General features: G+C 30.3%; 1 protein-coding gene across 6 annotated transcripts in view; it reads left to right on the top strand.

Annotated features, from left to right (window-relative positions):
* LOC126889552 (organic cation transporter protein-like) overlaps positions 1-13957 on the top strand; it is a 557313-nt gene that overhangs the window by 198110 nt on the left and 345246 nt on the right. The gene's annotated exons all lie outside the window — the stretch shown is intronic.

Raw genomic sequence — 13957 nt, 5'->3', positions numbered from 1 at the left:
CTGTTATTGAAATTAACTCGACAATTCGATAAAATAAAATTATTTTGACATAATATTCGAAAGTCAAATCAGTAGACAATAACAGTCGTTTTGAATCATCGTCATGGAAACCAAGATCGTCGTCATGCTAACTAATAGATAATATTGAAAGTTTGGTTTTGACAATGTTGTCGAACCAGGGTTTTTTTTGACAACCTTGTCAAAGAATTAATTGATGTATGTATTTTCATATCAATTAAATTAATTGATTAAGATTTAGTCCTTTTTTAAAGACTCGTAGAAACAATATTGTCTTTAACTCTTGCAGAAAGTCTCTTTTCCGCACTCGACTCCTTGCCGAACTCCCGCTTCGCGTCGTTCGTCAAACTGCAGTCGCGTGCGGAAAAGTATGACTTTCTGCATTTGTTAGGAAAATAACTATAGTAGTTTTTTCAGGATTCGAAAAAAATGAACACCATGTCCGTGTGTGTCTGTGTGTCCCCAAGAGGGAATGACATTAGATAAACTTTTTGCCACAGATATTTGAAAGTTAAAGATGTCATATTAAACCATGTCCGTGGTAATATTTTCTAAATCGAACATTCGCTATCTTTGTCATATAACGCACTCAGTCGAACATAATATGGTGACAAGACAGTGAAAAACAAGGCTATTAAATTATTTGACACGGCTTCAGGAATATTTTGAGTTTTTATTAAGAGGAAACAGTAGCGATCAACAGGTAGTAAAAACGCGTTCCAAGATTGCGGCTGTAATTTTGAATATTTTTTCGAGATATTTGGCACACGTATTCGTAATATAATAAAGAATGGCGGTACAGAGCCCAGTTTGAAAAATATATTAATATGGTGATATTACTCTGTAATTAAATATAATATTAAAAAAACGAGCCTGTACCGCCATTAAGAAGAACAAAAAAATACACTTTCTTCAAATAAACTTTTTTATCCGACGCCTAGATTTTGTGTCACTTTGGAACTACTAAAATTTTTTATTTCCATAGTAGTTCAAAAATGACACAAAATCTAGGCATCGAATAAAAAAGTTTATTTGAAGAAAGTTTTTTGTTCTTCTTAATGGCGGTACAGGCTCGTTTTTTTTAATATTGTATTCAATTACAGAGTAATTTCCACATATTAATATATTTTTCAAATTGGGCTCTGTACCTCCATTCTTTATTAAATTACTAATACGTGTGCCAAATATCTCGAAAAAATATTCAAAATTACAGCCGCAATCTTGGAACGCGTTTTCGCTACCTGTTGATCGCTACTGTTTCCCCTTAAATAATATTTTTAGTGTATTTGATAAATAATTGATTTTATACATGCAATTAAAAAGAAGTTGTTTATTGTTTATTATTTATGGAAGATCCAAGCAGAGAATACACCAATATTCCGTGATCTATTACATGACCAATATTCTGTGATCCAAATATTTTGTTGTTAAAGATTTTCAAAATTTTATAAGCATTCCATAGTATCTAACAATATATTATTAAAAAAATAACATTCTCACTTTTCCTCTTTTCTCGATTAGATATTATAGTTTTTATTATATAGTAGGTATATAAATTATTGTAATCACCGAATACATAGTTAGTGAAAAAATAATCATATTAATTAACTGAATTAATAATTTAAGCGATTATATAAGTAACGGTTATCCAAGAACTTTCAAAAGCCATCTCTAAGTTAAAAATGACAATGTCATTGTCAGCTAATGATTACATCTCCATACCAGTGAGAATTTTACTACACGTAGTTTGTGGTGTAAAGGAAGAAAAAGTAAAACATTACTATTTTTTTAAATAGTCTTTCTCTTATTCCAAAAACAACAGCAAATTGTTTCACAAATGTTTAATCTGAATTTGTGGTAATAAATCTGAAATGTAGCAGGTAATTTTTTTAATTATACATGTATGGTTACCATGAGCGCAGGCAGCGGGGTGCAAGCGGGTGCAATTTTACCCCCTCTCCGGAAAGAAACTACATAGCTATATATGTATAGTTCTATATTTTATTTTGGTTAATAGCATTGTATAAATTCAAATGCACTCCTGAAAATAATCCTGGCAGCGCTCATGATAGGTACATAATACAGGGTGATTCATTAAGAATATTCAATCTGATTTGTAGATTCTAGACCTCAAAATATTAAGATTCCACGCAAATCACTTCAATAAAATGTGGCTCGTTACTGAGTTACAGGGTGTTTTATTTAAAAATATAATAATAATTATTGGGTAAAAATAATTATTATTTTTACCCAGTGCTTTAAAACTATTTGACATATTTATCCTTGTCGTTCTTGGCAGAAAATGTTGGTACTGTACATTCCACTAAACTATGTTAAATAAACCTTTTAGGCTACTGCCAGAGGCGTACGATAGGGGACAGTGAATGGTTTACCCTTCCCAAATTCTACTCCACTGGCGGAATTGCTATTTAGTGCACTATTCCGATTCTATAATACTTTATATGTAAATAATACACTCCACATTCTTAACGTTGAAGTCATTATTTCTCGAGATTTTGAAGTTGGAAATGAAACGGAACAGCTATTTTGATTAATAGACCAGGATGAATCTGTAAAAAAACGTGTATTTTTGGATGTGAGAGGTGGCATTCGGATTTTTGCAGATAAAGTTAGGTGTCACCTTCAGTAATAATAATTGACTTATGCCCCTTCTCAAATATGCCCGGAACATTAATAAAACAATAAAATATTTAAAAATTTCGAAAAAATCGATATTTTTCTGTTTTCTTTGCTTATAACTTTAAAACGGTTCGTTTTGGAACAAAGTCGTAGAGAAATAAAATAAAGATAATTTAATTTTGTATGATATACGACTGGTCAAGAATGTCTTAAGGTATTACCTTTTCTGCAGTATAGCAATAAATACAAAATAAGGGGGCAAAATACGCCTGTTGTTATTCAATGTTTCTTAGCTACTTTGGTGGCACTTAGAACCTTAGAAATTTGCTTAAAAAATTCTTATAACTTACTTAAATGGTCTACCAAATTTCATTAAAATCGACCTAATAGATTTTGCATAATAAATTTGCAATATAAATATTTTTTAAAAAGTTCAAATTTTTAAAATCTTTCTGAAAAAAAGTAGACCATTTAGAAGTTGACTAATTTTTTTACATATAAAGAGGTGATTTACCTATAGAATACACTTTACAGAATTAAAGTCGGATTATTTAAGGGGCCTCAGCAATGTTTTAAAATTATAAACAATTTTTTGGCTTATAAACACATAGCTTTGTTTAATAATAAAAAATTAATTTTTAGCAATGCAAATAATTAAAACCGGTATAATTTTACTTAAACTTTCAAATGCTGTCAGCAGGATGGCTATTTTATTTATTAATCAAAAGTTATTCATGTTCAAAAATTGCAATTTTTCGATTTTTTAATGTTCCACCGCGTTTATCTCGAAAACTATGCATCCTACGAAAAAACTTGTAAGAACATTTTTTGCTTAGAATTACCCAAGAAATACAAAAAAATGTTTTATTTTGCGACAAATCAATGTTATGTAATTCCTCAACTTCTTTGTTTATAACAATCTTATCGACATCCGGATCAACTGCTACCCAAAAAATTTGTGTTCTACGGGTCAAAATACATAAAAAACTTGGGTAAGTCCATCTAAATAAAGGAGCCCGTAGCACCCCCTCCTGGACACAGCATTAATTTGTTTATAAGCCAAAAAGTTGTTTATAACTTTAAAACATTTAGTCCTGTCGCCAGGGGGGGTACAACGGCCTCCTATATTCAGATGGACTTACCCAAGTCTTTATTATGTATTTTGGCCCGTAGAACACGAATTTTTTGGGTAACAGTTGATCCGGATGTCGATAAGATTGTTATAAAACAAAGAAGTTGAGGAATTACATAACAGCGATTTCTCGCAAAACAAAACCTGTTTTTGTATTTTTTGGGCCATTCTAACCAAAAAATGTTCCTACAAGTTTTTTCGTAGGATGCATAGTTTTTGAGATAAACGCGGTTGAACTTTCAAAAAATCGAAAAATTGCAATTTTTGAACCCGAATAACTTTTGATTAAAAAATAAAATAGCAATTTTACTTACCGCATTTGAAAGATCAAGTCAAATTCTATCGGTTTCGAATATATACATTGCTAAAAATTTATGTGTTTATTGCTAAAAAAAGCTATAAACACATAGTGTTTCCCGTGCAAATACATGCGTTTACATGCATGCTACGTAGAAATAGCCTCGCTTGCAATTGTACCTACTCTATCTACTCGTTCGATTTTAAATGAGAAATCATTGAAAACATCACTCCAGCACTAGGTGTTTATACTTTTATTTAACAATAAAATAATAAATTTTTAGCAATGCAAATAACTAAAACCGATATAATTTGACTTGAACTTTCAAATGCGGTAAGCAGAATTTCTATTTTATTTTTTAATCAAAAGTTATTCGGGTACAAAAATTGCAATTTTTCGATTTTTTGAAAGTTCCACCGCATTTATCTCGAAAACTATGCATCCCACGAAAAAATTTGTAGGAACACTTTTTGGTTAGAATAGCCCAAAAAATACAAAAACATGTTTTGTTTTGCGAGAAATCGCTGTTATGTAATTCCTCAACTTCTTTGTTTATAACAATCTTATCGACATCCGGATCAACTGTTACCCAAAAAATTCGTGTTCTACGGGTCAAAATACATAAAAAAACTTGGGTAAGTCCATCTGAATACAGGAGGCCGTTGTACCCCCCCTGACGACAGGACTAATTGCTGAGGCTGCTTAAATAATCCGATTTCAATTCTGTAAAGTGCATTAGATAGGTAGTGCTTCTTTATATGTAAAAATATTGACAAATCTTTGTATGTTCTAGTTTTTGTTGTGCAAGATTTTAAAAAAATTTAATTTTTTAAAAAAAGTTTAGATTGCAAAATTATTATGCAAAATTTAGTAAGTCAGTTTTAATGAAATTTGGTGGACGATTTTAGCACATTACAAAAATTTTCTAAGCGAATTAGGAAGGTTCCAAGTGTAACCTAAGTGATGGAAAAACATTGAATAAAGACAGGCTTGTTTTGCCCCCTTATTTTATATTTATTGCTATTTCTTGTTAAGTTGACGTACACTGCAAAGGTGAGGTAAACTGGAAAGTATATCTGAATTAAGAATAGACATGCACTGTATCTTTGTCGTTATAATCAAACAGCCTTAACTCGCGTTGTCATGGTGATGACATTTGAGCAATAAATTACAACAAAACTTTTGACAGTTTTGTGGTTTGAAAGAAATTTGAATTTTTAAATATCAAAGTTCTAAAACTTGCAGAATAGAAATTAATTCCAGTGACGAAGAGTTACAGTTTTTTTATTTGTTTATCATAGATCAAATATTGTATGAAACTGCGTGAAGTACTTTTTGCGAACTTACGCGATATATAGCCCTCGCTCCGCTGTTGCTCGTGCTCTAAACATCGCGTGCGTTCGTAAAAAGCATAGTTCACGAACTGTTTCATAAATAACTATTATGCCACACCAAACGCGTTAGGACATGCAATGTCTGTGCAGGATGATAGACTGTTAGGAGGTCATCAAGGTACAGTGCATAACTCAATAATAAAAAATAGATATACAATAAGTGTGCTTAAAGTCATCGATATGCAAACTGCCATTTTTATTACAGATTTGAATATTGTATTCAGTACTATAAATCCCCATCCAGCCTGGGGGTATAATTAAAAGCAAATACATACTTTAATGAAATCTTGTAATATTGTTTAATTTTTGATGGATGATTTTGTTATCATGAAAAATAAGATTTGTGAAATAAAAATCTAGCAATGATAGTATTTTTATTTTTCAAAATTAAATAAATATAACCGTTTAAATTAAAATAATAAAATTCATCAAATTACTTCTTATTCTCTCCGCTTCGTAAGAAAATTATTTTATTTATTAATAAATTACGTAAACAAAAACTGGAGTATTTTTTTGTAATTCTTTGTGCTCTATCTATTTGGTATGTACATTTTAAAATACACATTAACCTTTGTCGAGCGGCATAACTTTACACCGTTAACAGACGTCATAGTAGGTCTGGATCCCGCGTATGAAAAAAAAAGTTGATTAATAGCAAGCTGAAAATTTGTTAATAGCTTAAGGGTGCCTAGTCGGATAAACTTTGATATATGGGAACACTGGAACAGGGGCAGTTTTAATTGTGGAACAGGTTAAAAATTTGGAACGAACAGAGATTAAACTCTCATGCAAAAATCAGACTGCTATTTATCACCTGTCATAATTCCTGTCATTTGACATATTCTACATGTTCCACTCAGTGGCGGCTCGTGACCTCAGTATACGGGTAGGCGACACATACAGTGTATAATATAATATGTACAATGTACATACCTATATAGGTACAGGGTGTTTTGTAAAGAATGGGCCATACCTTAACCTTACATTCCTGAGCTTAAAATTGGTCGATTTAAGCTAACTTACCTTAGTACCAAAGTTGATAATAACCGAAATACAGGGTGTCAAACTTAAAGTTTTATTTTATTTATTCTTAAATATTTCCTGACAGACATGGGATAACAACACGAAATTTGGTAAGAGGGGTTTTTTGGGATGAGAAATCTAAATTCTCCACCAAAAATGATGTATTAACCAGAGGGCGCTACATACGTCTTTCAGCGCTAATTTAATACGTTCAATTATTTTTATCTCCCACTCCACGTACTTTTTGAATCAACATTTTTATCTTCTTAATATTTTTACTTAAAAAAGGTATACTACATTCATCTCGCTAAGCTCAACTGTTTTCGAGATAAACGCATTTTAAGTCTGCGATACAACATAATTTTTGCATATCATTGTAGTTAGACCCGAAAAATAAACCTGAAACCATAATAATTGTGCCAGTTCTCATATTTATGTCATTGCATCGAAAATTCCATTTGAAGAAATTTGAGATACATTTTTGTAAATTTTTATGATTTTAATGCCTGGTTGCACCAACAGATCTTAAGCTCCAGCTTAGCTAAGCTCTACTTATAGATAGGGCCTCCTTGAGTATCACTTACGTTGCACCATAATTTCATATTCTTAGCTTATTATCAATTATATCTATTATTATATTATGGTATTCTTATTGCAATATATTTTAATTTTATATTCTTAGCTTATTATCAATTATATCTATTATTATATTATGGTATTCTTATTGTAATATAGTATAATTATATTATATTAATTCTTATGATATTCTCGACTTAAGCCTAAGATCTGTTGGTGCAACCGGGCATTAGTTATTTTTCGGGTGTAATTACAATGATATTATGCAAAAATTATGTTGCCTCGCAGATTTAAAATGTGTTTATCTCGAAAACGGTTGAGTTTACCGAGATGAATGTAGTATACCTTTTTTAAATAAAAATATTAACAGAATAAAATTTTTGATGTAAAAAGTATGTAGAGTGGGTAATAAAAAAATTGAACCTATTAAATGAGCACTGAAAGGCGTATGTAGCGCCCTCTGGATAATACATCATTTTTGGTGGCGAATTTAGATTTATTGTCCCAAAAAATCCCTGCTTACCAAATTTTATGTTATTATCCCATGTCTGTTAGGAAATATTCAAGAATAAATAAAATAAAAGTTTAACTTTGACACCCTGTATTTCGGTTATTATCAACTTTCGTACTAAGGTAAGTTAGCGTAAATCGACATATTTTAACCTCAGGAATCTAGGGTTAAGCTATATGGCCCATTCTTTACCAAACACCCTGTATACAGTGTGTCGCATTTAAGATGAAGACACCCTTATCCCTTATACTTCACTTCGGCTATCAAAATAAATACAAATTTGAAATTTTGCAGTCATTCATTTTGATGTTTTATATTTTTTAAGATAGACAACTGAAATTTAAATTTTAAACGCGGCCTACTGCGAATTCAAACAGGACGAATTTTCAATATTTTGTTTCGCTTTAGAGATATCGCAAAAAGTTATTTGGAAAAATTGTTAGAAATATTATTCTAACCCCACATACCAAAATTCATGACACAATTCGAACTTTTCTATTTTTTCAGAATTGGTAGTCAGGATCCTAAAACTCAAAACAATTTAGTTCAGAGAAATAAGGAAAAAAAATAGCCTGTTGGTGACACAACCCCCTCCAGGCCGAAACCAAATTTTTTGAGTAATATGGACATCTATAATAATAACCTATATATTTCCTGCAGCCGATTTTGATGATATACATAGTTATAAACAAATGAAGATCAAAAAACGGTAAATTTTCGCTTTTTTCGTCTATTACTAAGAAAATAGTCATTTTAAACAAATTTGAGGTTAAGAAACTCATAAAAGGTATAAAAACTTCAATATGGCGTTTGCTTAATATGTATATCCTTATTGGTTGCTTAGAAAATTGCAAAATAAATAATAAATTTTGAGTTTTTATAAATATTTATAACTTATGTAAAAATTAACTTAGAACCTTCTTATTACAGGGAATGCTGAGACTTACGGTGCTTAATTCATACCCTAAATTTCGAAAAAATTGGTCAAATAGTTTAAAAGTTATTTAATTTGTTTATCCCAAATTTATTTTTTTTTGCAACACTGTAAGTCAGAAATTGATGAAGCTACAGTAATACTTTGGATAGTTTATGGAAGAAGGAAATTTACAGTATTAATTTAATTAAAAAAAATTACAAAAAATAATTATAAATATTGCAAAATGATTTTGCGAAAACATGTGAATTAAATAAATGGGGGGGGGGGGCTAACTTTGTCCCTAATTGTCCTAGGACAGTTGTTTTTCTTTCTAAATGTGTATAAAAATTCAGTATTTCTAAATATGAAAAAATAATTTTTCTACAGGTAACGGTTAAAAAGTTATTCTAATTGTTTTTAACTAAGCAAAAAATCGACATGTTTTTTCAAAATAATTTTACACTGTTTAAAATTATTTTTTGTCATTTATTTTTAATAATGGGAATAGTATAAATGTTCTTCTTTCATAAACTGTCCGAAGTATGATTGTAGCCTCATAATTTTCTGACTTGTAGTGTTGCAAAAAAATGAATTTGGGAAAAACAAATTAAATAACTTTTAAACTATTTGACCAATTGCTTTGAAATTTAAAATATAATTTAAGTACAAGAAGTATCAGCATTCCGTGTAATAAGAAGGTTCTAAGTTAATTTTTACATAAGTTATGAATATTTTTAAAAACTCAAAATTTATGATTTATTTTGCAATTTTCTAAGCAACCAATAAGGATGGACATATTCAGCGAACGCCATATTGAAGTTTTTTATACGATTTATGAGTTTCCTACACTCAAATTTGTTTAAAGTGCTTAACTTTTTGGTAATAGACGAAAAAAGCGAAAATTTAGCGTTTTTTGATCTTCATTTGTTTATAACTATGTATATCATCAAAATCGGCTGCAGGAAACATATAGGTTAATAATATAGATGTCCATACTACTCAAAAAATTTGGATTCGGCCTGGAGGGGGATGTGTCACGAGAAAAATCTTATTTCTCTGGACTAATTGGCAGTCCCGAGATGCAGCTCGCAGCTCGGCACAACCAATGTCAAAGGCGCAATACAATCTAGCCTATTACCTATAGCCCGAAAATATTGGAAATGCTCGCCATACAGCTAGGCAAGCGACAGCGCTCTGCTTAGCGTAAAGAGTGAGACAAAATGCGAATTCTGTTCGGCTACTTTTAAACAGAATATGACAGAAAAAGTAGAAGCATATGACAGTGAAGTAGCGAAGCCTGAAATAATTCAGTGTTTAAACCAAAGCAGAATTATTGATAACATGATAACATGGATAAAATGTTGGGTGAGTATTTGACAGTATACTCACCCAGCATTTTATGTCGAACTTTTGGTTGACCCCTGGCCTTTTTTATAATAGGATTGACGTCACTGGCTTAGCATGCTACTACTACCTTAAATAGTAGGAACTATTTAAGCCTCCTTCCGGGAACTGAATAAACATTTTTTTGTTACACTTAGTTCACATAATCTACTGGATAAATGTAGAGAGGTCACAAAATTTCAAGTCTCTACCTCTTTAAAAAAAAAGTTATCACAATTTGAAAACTCAAAAGTTACAATTGTACCTAGGCCGCCCGACGAAGGTTAATAAATTCTGTGTTTGATTTTCTGCGATTAGAGCGCCACCGTGAATTGGAACAAAATCAGATAAGACTGGTTTACTTTTTCATATATTTAGAATCCGAATCTGTAATAAAAATTGAGTTTTATATTTAAGATTTTAAAGTTGCCCCCTTCTCGCCCCCAGGGAATGGGGTTGTGGTCGTGTTTGATGTTTATAAATATATCTTTGAAACAACTGTTTTTTGGTTTTTTATTTGTAAGTGTATTTCTTGAGATATTAGACCATTTTCATAATTTTCCTAGGGTATGATAATAAATCGTTTTTTTTTTGGATTATAGCTCTATCCATCAACAATTCTAAAAAAATGTCTCCAATAAATGTTACTTACTTTTTCATGGGGAATTCAAATCTGCAATAAAAACTGGGGGTGGTTCCCATTTACGGTTTCAAAGTTGCTCCCGTCCCATCCCAGGGGGTGGTAGGTATCCATTTTAATTGAACACTAAAAGTTTTGGTGTCATACGATAGATTAAAAAAAAAAGTTTAAAAATAACGAACAGGTGTTTCTCAGTTTTTTGATACGATGTAAACTTCATTTTTGTCTTTGTTATTACAATTTTTCAATACGTATCCTTTATTCCAATTATTCCAATACCTTTGGATCTAATTTCGGTACGTTTGGAGTTGGAGTATCAGTAAGACTACATATTCTTTGGTCCTGTTTTCTTTCGCTGCTGTACTTTAGATTAGTATATTCACTTAATTTTGATTGATTTTTTTCCTTTTATTTTGTTTTATTTAAAGAGCATATATCTATTTGTTTGTCTTTCAGCACTTTTTCGGGTCTGTGGTATTCAGTGACCTAATATTCGATGGGCTAATTCTCCCAACTGATGTTGTAAAATACAATTATTGTCTGTGTTTAAATCAGCAATAATTGTCTGCAATAATCCATGACCAGAATTTGGCACAAACTTTGCTTTAAATGTTATTATAAATGAGACCAATTAAGTCTCAACATTTGCATTACTATTTATATGTTCCTTACAATGTCTACTCGAGAAGGACTTTTATTCTAAATGTTCATGCAGTTCTTGGTATAAAAGTTAAAAGACGTAATTGCAAAATTATTATTTCTATCGGAAACTGGTTAGATGGTATTCGAGGACATTCAAATAATATTAAACTTAAAAATTATATATAGTTGCCATTTAGACAACAGTTAGGTATAATGAATAAATATGCAATTCCTATTTGCAAATTTATAGACAACTTGTTTAGAATACTAAAATAAAATTGCCGCTTTCGTTTTTCCTCTGTTGTAATACATTCCCATATTTGAATCATGTTGTTTACTGTGATGAATGATTTTATCTTGCGACTAATACAGTAGCTGATTTCTTGATTCCTGTGTCTAAAAATGGTTTTGTTGAGGCAACAATTTTAAGTACCTAAGTATGTAGAGATAATAATAACACATGTAATAATATACTGATTACAATGGTATTCAGGTAGAAATGTATCCTATCACTATCGTGACCATATTATTTTTAATTATGTTTACCATATTTATTTAAGGGTTTTTATTAATTTTATTATTAAGTGGAGTTTCAACTATTACATAACGCAACTTTTGAAGATTTTTGACCCTCCCTCTTATGTAACGCGCCGTAACGTTTTTCTGTACCCTATCCCAACGTTGCGTAACACATAAGTAACTCTTTAACCAATACTAACAATTAGGTTGCGAATATACAGGGTGTAACGAAAGTACAGGTCATAAATTAAATCACATATTCTGAGACCAAAAATAGTTCGAATGAACCTAATTTACCTTAGTACAAATATGCACATAAAAAAAGTTACAGCCCTTTGAAGTTACAAAATGAAAATGGATTTTTTCGAATATATCGAAAACTATTAGAGATTTTTTATTGAAAATGGACATGTGGCATTCTTATGGCAGGAACATCTTAAAAAAAGAATTATAGTACAATTTGTGCACCCCACAAAAATTTTATGGGGGTTTTGTTCCCTTAAAACCCCCAAACTTTTGTGTACGTTCCAATTGAATTATTGTTGTGGTACCATTAGTTTAAATATTTCTAAAACTTTTTTGCCTCCTAGTATTTTTTCGATAAGGCAGTTTTTATAGAGAAGCGGCTTCTTTTTTAATATGTTTACATAAAAATTTTATGGGGGTTTTGTTCTTTTAAACCCCCCAAATATTTGTGTATGTTCCAATTAAACTTTTACTGCGGTACCATTAGTTAAAAACAATGTTTTTAAAACTTTTTTGCCTCTTTGTATTTTTTCGAGAAAGCACTTTTTATCGAGATATTACTTCTTTTTTAATATGGTTCAAGATATACCTAAAAATGTAAATCATAAAATAAATTTTCCTATTACTACTAAGTCTCCATAATCGTACTTATAGTCGAGAGAAATAAGATTTTTCTCGTGACACATCCCCCTCCAGACCGAAACCAAATTTTTTGAGTAGTATGGACATCTATATTAATAACCTATATGTTTCCTGCAGCCGATTTTGATGATATACATAGTTATAAACAAATGAAGATCAAAAAACGCTAAATTTTCGCTTTTTTTGTCTATTACTAAAAAGTGAAGCGCATTTTAGACAAATTTGAAAGTAAGAAACTAATAAATCATATAAAAAGCTTAAATGTGGCGTCCGCTGCATATCTATATCCTTATTTGTTGCTTAGAAAATTGCAAAATAAATCATAAATTTTGAGATTTTATAAATGTTCATAACTTATGTAAAAATTAAGTTAGAACTTTCTTATTTCACAGAATGCTGAGACTTCTGGTGCTTAAATTATATTCTAAAGTTCAAAGTAATTGGCCAAATAGTTTAAAAGTTATTTAATTTGTTTATCCCAAATTAATGTTTTTTGCGACACTATAAGTCAGAAAACGATGAGGTTATAGTAATACTTCCGACAGTTTATGAAAGAAGAAAAGTTATGCTATTAACATAATTTAAAAAAATGACAAAAAATAATTTTAAATAGTGTAAAATTATTTTGCAAAAACATGTCGATTTTTTGCTTATAAACAATTAGAATAACTTTTTAACCGTTACCTGTAGAAAAATTATTTTTCCATATTTAGAAAGACTGAATTTTTATACACATTTATAAAGAAAAACAATTGTCCTAGCAAAATTAGGGACGAAGTTAGCACCCTTATTTTTTAATTCACAGCAGCTTTGTTTATAACAATTAAGAAATAAAATTAGCCGCATTTGAAAGATCATACTTCAAAGTTTTAACTTACCAAGTATACAAAAAATTTCCTTTCAAGGAAATCGTCCACAAAGTTTAAAAATATGGCCCTTAAAATCGGCCGGCGTTGAAGCTTGGGATAGCGATGAGAGGGGGGAAGGAGCTGTTAACTGTATCTCTGGTTCTCGATTATTTATTTCGTTGTTTCTTTTTTAACTTGTATGTACTTTTTACGTACATTACGAATATGCGTTTTTTAAATAAACTAATTGTTATATACACCACCAAATTTGTTTAAACAATTTTTTTTTCAATTTTTTAAATAATATTTGATGTAACTTTTATTGTAAAATGTACATATTAGTTATACAGGGCGTAACAAAAATACAGGCCATAAATTAAATCACATATTCTGGGACCAAAAATAGAATGTGCACATAAAAAAAGTTATAGCCCTTTGAAGTTACAAAATGAAAATCGATTTTTTCCAATACATCGAAAACTATTAGAGATTTTTTATTGAAAATGGACATGTATCATTCTTATGACAG

Source organism: Diabrotica virgifera, chromosome 8, assembly GCF_917563875.1.
Source record: "Diabrotica virgifera virgifera chromosome 8, PGI_DIABVI_V3a".
In the NCBI taxonomy this organism is placed as follows: Eukaryota; Metazoa; Arthropoda; class Insecta; order Coleoptera; family Chrysomelidae; genus Diabrotica; species Diabrotica virgifera.
This window is presented reverse-complemented; position numbering and strand designations above follow the sequence as displayed.